Source organism: Hypanus sabinus, chromosome 1 (genome assembly GCF_030144855.1).
Source record: "Hypanus sabinus isolate sHypSab1 chromosome 1, sHypSab1.hap1, whole genome shotgun sequence".
In the NCBI taxonomy this organism is placed as follows: Eukaryota; Metazoa; Chordata; class Chondrichthyes; order Myliobatiformes; family Dasyatidae; genus Hypanus; species Hypanus sabinus.
The window spans coordinates 114,580,285-114,591,144 of record NC_082706.1 but is presented as its reverse complement, the minus strand read 5'-3'; positions in this window follow the sequence as shown (position 1 = coordinate 114,591,144).

Below are 10,860 nucleotides of genomic sequence, written 5' to 3'. Positions count from 1 at the left end.
TAGGAGATGGCAGAAGGTACAGTCAATGTTATCACTTCAGTTCAAATCTGGCAGGTTGAACCATGAGGAGGGGAAAGGTGGGCTGACGAAAACACATGGAAAAGGAGGAAGGGAGGAGTTGGGAGACAGTGGCTGGTGAATGATAGGTAAAGAAAAGAGGAAGATGGAGGTGGAGAAGGAAAGGATAAAAGTAGAGACAGAGGCCGGAAGGTGCTAAGTGGAGCTTCAGGAGTCTGCAGATACTGGGATTTGATAAGTAAGGATGGTAATGTGGAACCAGATAAGGGAGGGATGATGAGCAGATTGGCCCATTGGGGGAGAGGGTAGGAAACTCAAGTAGATTAAGTGTGTGGGCGATAGGTAGATGGAACATGGCGGGTGAGGGCAACAAAATGGGTGATGAGTATTTGGGGGGCGGGGAGGGAAAAGAGGAGAGCTGGATCTGAAGAAGTGGAATGCATGTTAATTCAAATTTCAAAATTCAATGTTCATAGCATTGGTTTGTAGACTATCTGGGTAGAATACGAGTTGCTCTTCTAGTATCCGTTTGGCCTCATGCTGGCAGTGAAGAATGCCAGGGACAGTCAGGTCAGTATAGGAATGGGAACCGGCAAATACCTGATATTATAATGGTGTTTCTTAGATGGATTTCTATATGACCATCTGAAATAAATGGGTAAATTAAAACTATATTCAAATTATAACTTATCCATTGCAATCCAAACAACAGAAATCACTGCTCTTCAGAAGTAGTTTATCGCCATGGACAACCCAATGCCACTTAAAATGGCTTAAAAGCAAATGTTGTGAAAATAGATTGGCAGGTGTAAGGATAGGTGTAAGTAGTTTTCATCCATAATTTTAAGATTCTTTGAAAATTTTCTTGTCTATCCAAATGACACCAACAGTGTAATGTTGTAAAAGGTCCCTAAAGCCTTCTAGGTGTGTCCTCCATATCTTAAAACAAATAGATGTTTTGTTTAGTCTGGCAGCAATGCTATATCTGAACCAGTACCTGTCATTAAAGGAAGAAAATTTGAATGTATGCATACCCTCCTTTGTCGTCAAGTTGTTCAGACACATTCCACAACCAAACTATTACAGTTTTTATTGTCTCTTTAAATTTATATAGCACTTTACACAAACTCCTCCAATTAACTGAATTTTAGTGTTGTGTTGTAATAGAAGGAATTGCAGCATTCAATTGTCACAAAATAAAGGTTAAAATAAAACAGCAATGATGAAGTAACTGGACACTCTAAGGAAATGATTGTGGTCTGGGTAACAGGATCAAAAGAAACTTGCAGAAAGTTATGAAATTAGTCAGCTCCATCATGGGTACTAGTCTCTGCAGTATCTAAGACACCTCAAAGAGTGGTGCCTCAGAAAGGCGACATCCATTATAAGGACCTCCATCACCCAGTACATGCCCTCTTCTCAATGTTTCTGTCAGGAAGGAGGTACAGAAACCTAAAGGTACACATTCAGCCATTTCTGAACAGCTTTTCCCCCTCTGCCATATGATTTCTAGTGCTACCTCATTTTTTAAATTATTTCTGTTTTAGTTTAACTATTTAATATACATATATATACTAAATGTAATTTATTTATTCATTTATTTATTTTTCGATACTATGATGTACTGCATTGCACTGCTGCCATTAAGTTAACAAATTTCACAACGTATGACAATGATATTAAACCTGATACTGATTCTGATTTTTCCTGCGCTTCTTCAAATTATGCAGTGGGAAATTTTATTACATCTGTGTGACAAGAAAGACTCTGTCCACATGGAGGTTTCATTTGTTGCAATTTTATTTTAATCTTCAGTTTACAAAGAAAGGACAAAATTCTGCCAGGCACCAGCTCTCACTGTACAGCAGAACTACACTTTTCCAATTTTGTGTAGCAGCAGCTTGACAATGGTAATCTAATCTTCATGGTTTGCAGTGAATTAGCATTCATTACACACACCGGAAGCATAAATCCACAGGATTCAATAGGAACAATAAAAACACAAAATGCTGGCAGAACTCAGCAGGCCAGACATTTCGGGCCGAAACTCTTCATCAGGAGTGAAGTAACATGGGAAGTAACAATACTTCACTTCTGATGAAGGGTTTCGGCCCGAAACATTGTCACTACCTCCTCCCATAGATGTTGTCTGGCCTGCTGAGTTCTACCAGCATTTTGTGTTTTTATTTATCTCCAGCATCTGCAGATTCACTCGTGTTGCCTTAGGATTCAATAGGAAGCTATTTGTCCATCATGTCTTTAATCGTCCTTCAGAAGATATATTTTAATTAGCTTCTTGATCCATAAAGTTTGAAATTTTTTTCTTCTATTAAATAACATTCTTTTCCATTGTGTTAATAACTTTTGGCTCTTTCAGGTAGTATAATCCATATTGTACTTACAACATGTGATGGATATGGTGCTGTCGCCAAATCCCATTCCCAAGCAACTACACAATTATTTTCACAGCCTATTCCATGACACACACTCTAGAGAAAAACTGCAGATGCTGGAAATCCAAGCAACACTCAGAAAATGCTGGAGGAACTTAGCAGGCCAGGTCTTGGCCCGAAAGATTGACTGTACTTTTTTCCATAGATGCTGCCCGGCTTGCTGAGTTCCTCCAGCATTTTCTGCGTGTTGCATGATACATACTATCATTACTATGGAATAGCAATCTGCAACAGGATACATGCCTAACATTTACGTACACCACCATACTCCCACCCCCTCCCTCTACACACACCACTCCCAGCCATTCGCCCACATCTCAGACTTCAATGTCATTTATTCAGCCACAGTCCTGATGTCACCCAAACAATTCACAAAGCATTCAGTGACACAGTTCCCTCATCACTTTCCATGACAGTTCACAAAAGAGTGAAACAAATTCTTCACTGAATTAGTCTGCCCAAATATAAGCATATATCACTCCAGGCTTTAAAAAGCAGTTTGTGATCTTTCACTTCCATTTTGTAGCAGAGGAGATGAAATACTTCTGGTTGTTCAAGATGAGACTCAAAGTCATTAAAATATTTCCATACACTATAATAAAAGCAAGGAATTCACTTTGGAAGAGATATCTCTGCCAAAAGCCAAACACAACTTGAATGCTTGTGAAACCCTTATTGTTTACCCATGTAGAGTTGACAACTCAAGAAGGTAAAACCCCTCAAGAATACTCTCCTCAATAACAAAAGGAATGAGATTTATATAATGATAAATGACTGGAACTGAGATAGTAATCTTTCAAAATATAACATGGACCTCATAGAAAACAAGGTTGGCTGAAATTTGGGAGAAGTTCCTGCTCTTTTTAAATAGCCCTGTAGAAATCTAGAAATAAGTTTGCAGTTGAATCATTATGGCATTCTTTCCTTTGTTGTCAAGGGACTCTTTTTTGGCCAGGCAGCTGTTCAGAGAATGATAACATTGCATTTTCTTTGAAGAGAAATTGAACTCATTACACATCAGAAAACAAAGCACACTGTGCCTGAATGCAGAAAAGCATGAACAATTGGGCACAGGCTAACAACAATAGGTAATTTACACACAACTAGAAGTGCAAGCTTGTGTTATCACCTCCAACATTCTTGTGAAACAGTGCCTGATTACTATTTTACTGTGTATTATTTTTGGAGTGCTTTGGAACCACTTGAGAACAAAGAAGGTTACGTATAAGTTCAAGCTTTCTTCCTATAGTGACGGAGGAGCTGGTCCAGATTTAGAGTTGCATATTAAACAAACCATACCTCTTTGTGCTATTTATTGTTGTACGTTGTGCAACAAAAGTTGTGTCTTCCTTGATCGTCACCTGACTCCCCATGTCTTTCTATACCTTTAAGCTACCTGTCAGAAGTGTGATGGATCTTTCATCATTTAAGTGCACTCTAATAACATGTACAATTAACATCCATTTAATTTGTAATAAAAAGAAATTGTTATAAATGAGAACACAAGATGGAGCAGGCATAGGCCATTCAAAGGCTCTAAGGTCAACATTGTTTCTCTTCAAATAGCACACACCAAATGCAATATTTCCTTCATATAAGAAAAGGTTAGCAAAATACGAGAATCTCTCCACATTCATGTGCCTTTTATATTAAACCCCATTAAAATTTGAAATACATTGCTGGGTACATACTATATACTGGAATTTCCTCTTTGGCCACAACAGCAGAAATTTCTACTCAACTATAAAGCCCTCAAATGAAATCCTGGAGAATGCACTATTGCGTTAAAAGCAAAATCAACCTTTCTAGAAGAGGAATAGCTGACTGTTATCAGTTCTCTCATAATCAAGAGATGAAACTTGAAATTATCAAAGCATAAGGGATTCTTTTGCATCTAAACACTTCTGCAATGCTATCAACAACCTGACTTCAACTACTCACACTGCCATTGCATTCACAGTACTTACCACTCTCTGAGTAAAGAATCTCCTCCTCTGATCCCCTTTAAATCTAAAACTACGTCTTCTAGTTTTATCTACCTCTGCTATGGCGGAAGATTTCTTCCAATCTACCTTATCTATACCCTTCATAATTTTATATGCTTCAGTCATTTCCCCCTTAACCTGCTCTGTGAGAACAGATCTAGTCTTTCCAGTCTCTCTTCATAACTCAACTATTCCATCACGTACAAGTTTCTGGTGAGTCTCCTCTGCATCCTTGCTACTACTATCAGATTCTTCCAACAGCATAAAGACCAAACTGCATGCAGTTATCCCACTAAAGTCTGACCAAGATTGTATAGTGCTGGAGCTTAACTTTCCCACTTCTGTATTCAATGCCCTGACTAATAAATATCGGTAACACGCACAAGATACTGGTCGAACACAACAGGCCAGGCAGCATCTATAGGAGGAAGCACTGTCGACGTTTCATTCTGACGAAGGGTCTCGGCCGTAAACGTCGACAGTGCTTCTTCCTATAGATGCTGCCTGGCCTGCTGTGTTCCACCAGCATTTTGTGTGTGCTGCTTGAAATTCCAGCATCTGCAGATTTCCTCATGTTTGCTTAATAAATATCAGTATTCTATTTACTTACCTAACCACATCTATCTATCCGAGGTTATCTACCTGCTACCATGTTATCAACCTGTATCATGACCAGGAGTTCAGAAGTTTCCACTATCGGACAGCAACTATCATGCATGCTGTTGCTTCAAGTTATTGGGGAGCCATTCAGACAGACCAGTTATATTGTCAGTGTTGGATGAACTGGAACCAGTTGCCTGTCTGGCAATAGAATAGAGATGTTCATATGTGCTCGCATTCTCCTTCTTCTCACTGGTTCTTTGTTTAAAAATACTTTCTACCTGCTGGCTATTTTCCAGCATGTCAGACTCTGATATTGATACATTACTTAAGTAGTCTTTAAATATTTACACTTCATCAAGGGAACTTAAATAAAGCGATCGTTGCTCCTAAAGCCAGTTGGTGACACTTAATGACTAAAAATAACCTCAGGAAGTCATGAGATTCATAAGCAGATTTTAAATGAGTGCCTGCTCAGGGTGAAGCAAATGATTTACTTCCCCTTTTCCAAATTTTTGTCAGTTTAGTGACTGAGCATCTTTAGTGGAGGTGTTAAAATATACTTGCATTTTATTTTTAAACTGCCAAGTCAAATGACAAGTCCAAAAATTGGCAAAGCTCAAGTATAGATAGGATAAAAATAAAATTTCTCAGATATTATCCTCCATTGCGTTGCCCTTGCTTGTCTTCAATACCCCTAACAATCTTACATGTTGGCCTGTTGCATTTATCCAGTTTTAATCACACCCACGTTGGCAGCCGCGCTTTCTAATCCAAAGACCTAAACTTTGGAAGTACATCACTAACAACTTGACCATTTTTCCTTTAAAATCCTCTCAAAAAGGCAGCCCCCCCCCCCCGACAAAGCTATTACTCTACTATGCTGTTAACTACTCTTCTTTGTAATCTATGGTGAACTTGGTTTAATAAAGTTCCCACTGCGATCCTTGATTCACTTTATATGTAAAAGATATATCAATATAATTTATACAAAAACCTGAAAGCACTTACCACCAAACTCAAGGACATCTTAAATTCTGCTCTTGTAAGGTTGATGAATAGTTGCTAGTGCAATAAGAATAGATTTTCAAATTCACAATCTACTTTATATGACTTTGCACTTCATTTTCTATGTGCTCTACATTTTCTCTTTAACTGTAGCACTTTATTCTGCGATCTGCCTTTCTTTTACTTTGCAGTATCTCAATGCACTGTTATAATGAGTTGACCTTTATGAATGCTATGCAAAGCATGTTTGTCATTGTACCTCAGTACAGGTGAAAAAATAAACACATTTATCAATTTACTTACTTATTTACCATTTTTAAATTTTAGCCATATTCCTTCGATTTCACATTTCCTACAGAGTCCATTATTGCTCTGTTTGTGAGGTTCTGAAATGCAGCAAGTCAATGAAAACTTATGCTGTGCTGCAACATCCCCATTTCCTCACTATCCTAACTTTGCTCATAACTCATTCCATCCAAATTCCTACTAAAATGCAGGTGCCTTGTAAAAGTATTCGGCCTCCAGCCCTTTGTTCACATAAATGAGTATTACAACCAGGGATTTTGATCAACTTAACTGAGAATTTTTACTTGTGAGTCACATAGTTCTTTTTCTTCACAGTGGAGCCCCGGCTCCCCCAAAAAACAGAGAAAATTGTAAAGCATGAAAAACTATAAATTCAAAAACTGAAATATCAGTGCTTCAAAAGCATTCATGCTCCTTTGCTCAGTTGAACCACCTCTCCCAGCTATTACAGCCAGTAGTCTTTCTGGAAAAGTTTCTATGAGCTTTGCACAACGTGATGGATCAAAATTAGTCCATTCCTCCTTGCAAAATTTCTCAAGCATTGCCAGGTCAGCTGGGGGGTGGCTGTGGGCAGCAATCTCGAGGTTTTGCCAGAGATTTTTGATTGGGTTAAGGTCAGGACTCTGAATGGGCCACTCAAAGACATCAATTTTCATCATTTGAAGACCCTCCATGATTTCTCTGGGAGTGTGCTTTGGGTCGTTGTCCTGTTGAAAGGTGAACTCCCTCCTCTTTCTGGCAGAGGCTTGCAGTTTCTTATCCAGGATCTCTGTATTTAGCAGTACTCATCTTCTGATCAATCCTAACAAAATTTCCAGTTCCCGGTGCTGAAAAGCATCCCATAAAATGACACTGCCTGTACCATACTTTACAGTAGTGATGCTGTTACCTGGCTGATGCGCAGTATTAGATTTACACCATGTGTATCACTTAGTGCTAAAGCCAAAAAGGTCCACTTCAGTCCCATCCAACCACAAGATCTTGTTCCACATCTTTACAGTATCTCCTAAATGACACTTTGCAAAGTCTTTATGAGCAAGGATGAGCTTCGTTTTTAACCAGGGCATCTTCCTTACCACTCTTCCACAAATACCCTTTTTGTGCAGGGCTTTAGAGATTGTGGAGCCATGAATTTCATCTCCAGTTGCAGCCACTGATTCTGCTCAGAGTATTGCTGGCATCACAGTAGCCTCGCTTACAAGTGCCATTCTTCTCCAGTCACTGAGTATCGAGGGGCAGTCTGAACTAAACAGTGTGGCTGTGTTTTCACATTTTTCCACTTTTTCTTGATGGACTGCACTGAGCTTTAAGGTATGTTCCATGCCTTTGTGATGGTCTAGTACCCTTCCCCAGATTTGTGCTTCTCCATTATCACTTCCCTCACTTCTCTTGAATATCTTTTTGTCTTCAATTTGCTTTGGTCTGTTAAAAATCTACCATACTGTTTGAACTTACAGAGAAAGGGGGTACTTATTCTTCTGAATTAATTGAAAACTGGTGATTCAATTTTTCAACATCAACAAATAAGGCAATATACAGTATTGCACCTGAGAGAAGTTAGTGTAATAATTACAAAGAGGATGAATACATTTTCACAATTTTGGTTTTTAGCTTTTAATAAATTATTGACGGGTTTGGGAATTTCTCTTTTGATTTGACATTGTTTTGTAAGCTAGTTCAAATATCCTACTTCAATATATTTTAAATTAGGAAAATAAGATAGAGAAATGTGAAAATAGTTGTGGAGGCCAAATACTCTTTCAAGGCTCCGTATAACCATGGCTCTTCCTTATCAAATTTGGTCATCTTCGGCCCAATACCATGTTCCACTCATGACAGCATTGTGTATATTTTACACCCTTCATCTCACTACCACATCTTTTTTTACCCAGCCTTGCCAATTATAAATAGAATCAGAAATCATCTTCTCAACTAGACTTTCATTCATTGTTTCTGATTTTCTCACTCAATTGCCCTTATCTCAATTTCCCAAGTGGCTTGTAATACATGGTAAGAACACCAAATCAAAGTAAGCCATCTTCTAATTTTCCCAGAGGGCATAGACAGAAATTGCCAGAAGAAGCTCAAGGATAGTTTCCTCTCCAACCACATAGTTTCAACTCCCTTAAGTAAAAGGCTTCAACCTATCTGAATTTTATAATCAAAGTCAAAGATGTATCTTTGACCATCTTTAGATATGGATATTCTTTTGGGATTCAATTCCTGCCACTATCTGCATGGAATTTTTACATTCTCCCTGTGATGGTGGGCTTTCCTCAAGTTGCTCCAGTTCCTCCTACATTCCAAAGGTGTATGCATTAGCGTTAGTAAAGGAGACACTATGTCGGCATGGACGCATGGCATCACTTGCAGCTTACCCCCAGCAATCTCGGACTGTGTGTTGGCCGTTGATGCAAGCATGCAATTCACTGTATGCTGCAATGTACATGTGACAGATAAAGCTAATCTTTAATCTGTAATCGGCACATTTTAAAATATAAATAGTGACCGATGGTGAGAGAAAAGACCGAGGAAACTAAATTAAATTTACAGAGCTACAGATGTGTGATGATTCAAACAGTTTCTTGTGTGCTATAAGATTGTACGATTAGTCATATTTAATACCAAAACTTGTTAGCATTAGTAAATATGTGAAATCATAGTGGTATTGCAACTGAGTGCTTTGTGGTAAGAAACTTGCCTTTGGAGTTGTTTCTTTAGAATTAAGAACAGCAAGTTCGCACAAGCTGGATGTTTCAGTGAGCTTCCAATAACAGACCAGAATTACTGACTGTGTTTCAACATGCCATCCTACAAAAAATAGTTTAATATTTTCTCACCATGTTAGACAATGGAAGAACATAGAATACTTGCAGAACAGATCAACCATTGGGAATTGCCAAAATCATTAATAGAAATGCAGTTGAGTAAAGAACGTAGTTTTCTAACATTTATTCCTCTCTTTTGCAAAATAGCTGATGTGTGTAAAGCATGTCATCCAAAATCTTTCCAGCCTTCACATCTTCTATCAAGCATCCACATCAGCATACCAGCTGATTATTCCTGTGACAAACACAAGGAAATCTGTAGATGCTGGAAATTCAAGCAACACACACAAAATGCTGGTGGAATGCAGCAGGCCAGGCAGCATCTATAGGAAGAAGTACAGTTGACGTTTTGGGCAGTTCTGACGAAGGGTCTCAGCCCAAAATGTGGACTGTACTTCTTCCTACAGATGCTGCCTGGCCTGCTGCATTCCACCAGCATTTTGAGTGATTATTCCTGTTCTTGGCTGAGGCCAGAGTTCAAAGATCATGTGGCATCAATGGTTTATCTGAAATTATGTACCATTTGGCTGAAGCTATGTATAATAACATCACATTATTTAACATGCTATAAAGATAGAAAAACATTAATTACTGAATTCTGAGTCAACTCCAACAACATTATGAATCTAGAAGTTTTCTAAACACTTTCTAATTAATATTACAGGCAGGATAGAAAAGCTGAAGATGTTCACAGTCACAACACAGGCTGCAGATGTTGAAAATGCAGATCAACACACACGAAACACTACAGGATCTATAGAGTGAAATGAACGATCGATGTTAGAGGCTGAAACATTGACTGTTCATTTGCCGCTATAGGTGCTGCCTGACATGCTGAGTTGCTCCTGAATTTTGTGTGTTTGTGAAGAAATACTAATGGATGAATTCTGTTTAATTGAAAGCAGACCTGAAGGTGGAATGGAAGCAACGATTGCAAGATAAAACAGCAAATGTGCACCAAGAGACATTAGAAAAAGAATAAAGCAGGAGTGGTCTATTCAGCCCTGAATGTTTGCTGCACCATTCAGTAAGATCGCAACTGCTCTTATACCTCGGTGTCACTTTCCTGCACAAACTGCATATCCTTTACTTCCATCAATATCTAAAAATCTATGGATCTCTGCATTGAATTTCCCAGCAAGTGAGCCTCCAGGGCCCACTGAGGCAGAGTACTCCAAAAATTTCCTACCTTCTGTGTAAAATGTTTTGCCTCATCCATGTTCCATTACATTGAGACAATGAGTCATAACTCTGAATAGCTCAGTCAGGGGTTTTAATTAGATAACCTTGCATTCTTTTAAGCTCAGGAGTAGAAACATCCTTTATTTAATCACTGATTATATGAGAAGTTCACTATCTTTGGTGAACATTTGTTGTACCTCTCTATCACAAATGTATCCATCCTTAGGTAAAGTAACCAAGCCTGCAGAGAACGTTCAGTTTCAGGCTCAGCAAGACCTGATATAATTGAAGTAGGATGTCTACTCTTGCACTCAATCCCCTTACAATAAAAGCCTTCCAATAAATTGATAAAAGATACAATTGCCTTCCTATTTGTTTGCTTCACCTACACACAGTGACACATGTTCAAAAGGATCTGGGTCATTCTGAACTTCAAAACCTTTCCTGGTCTCACATTTAAAAAATAAGCTAACTTTCCAT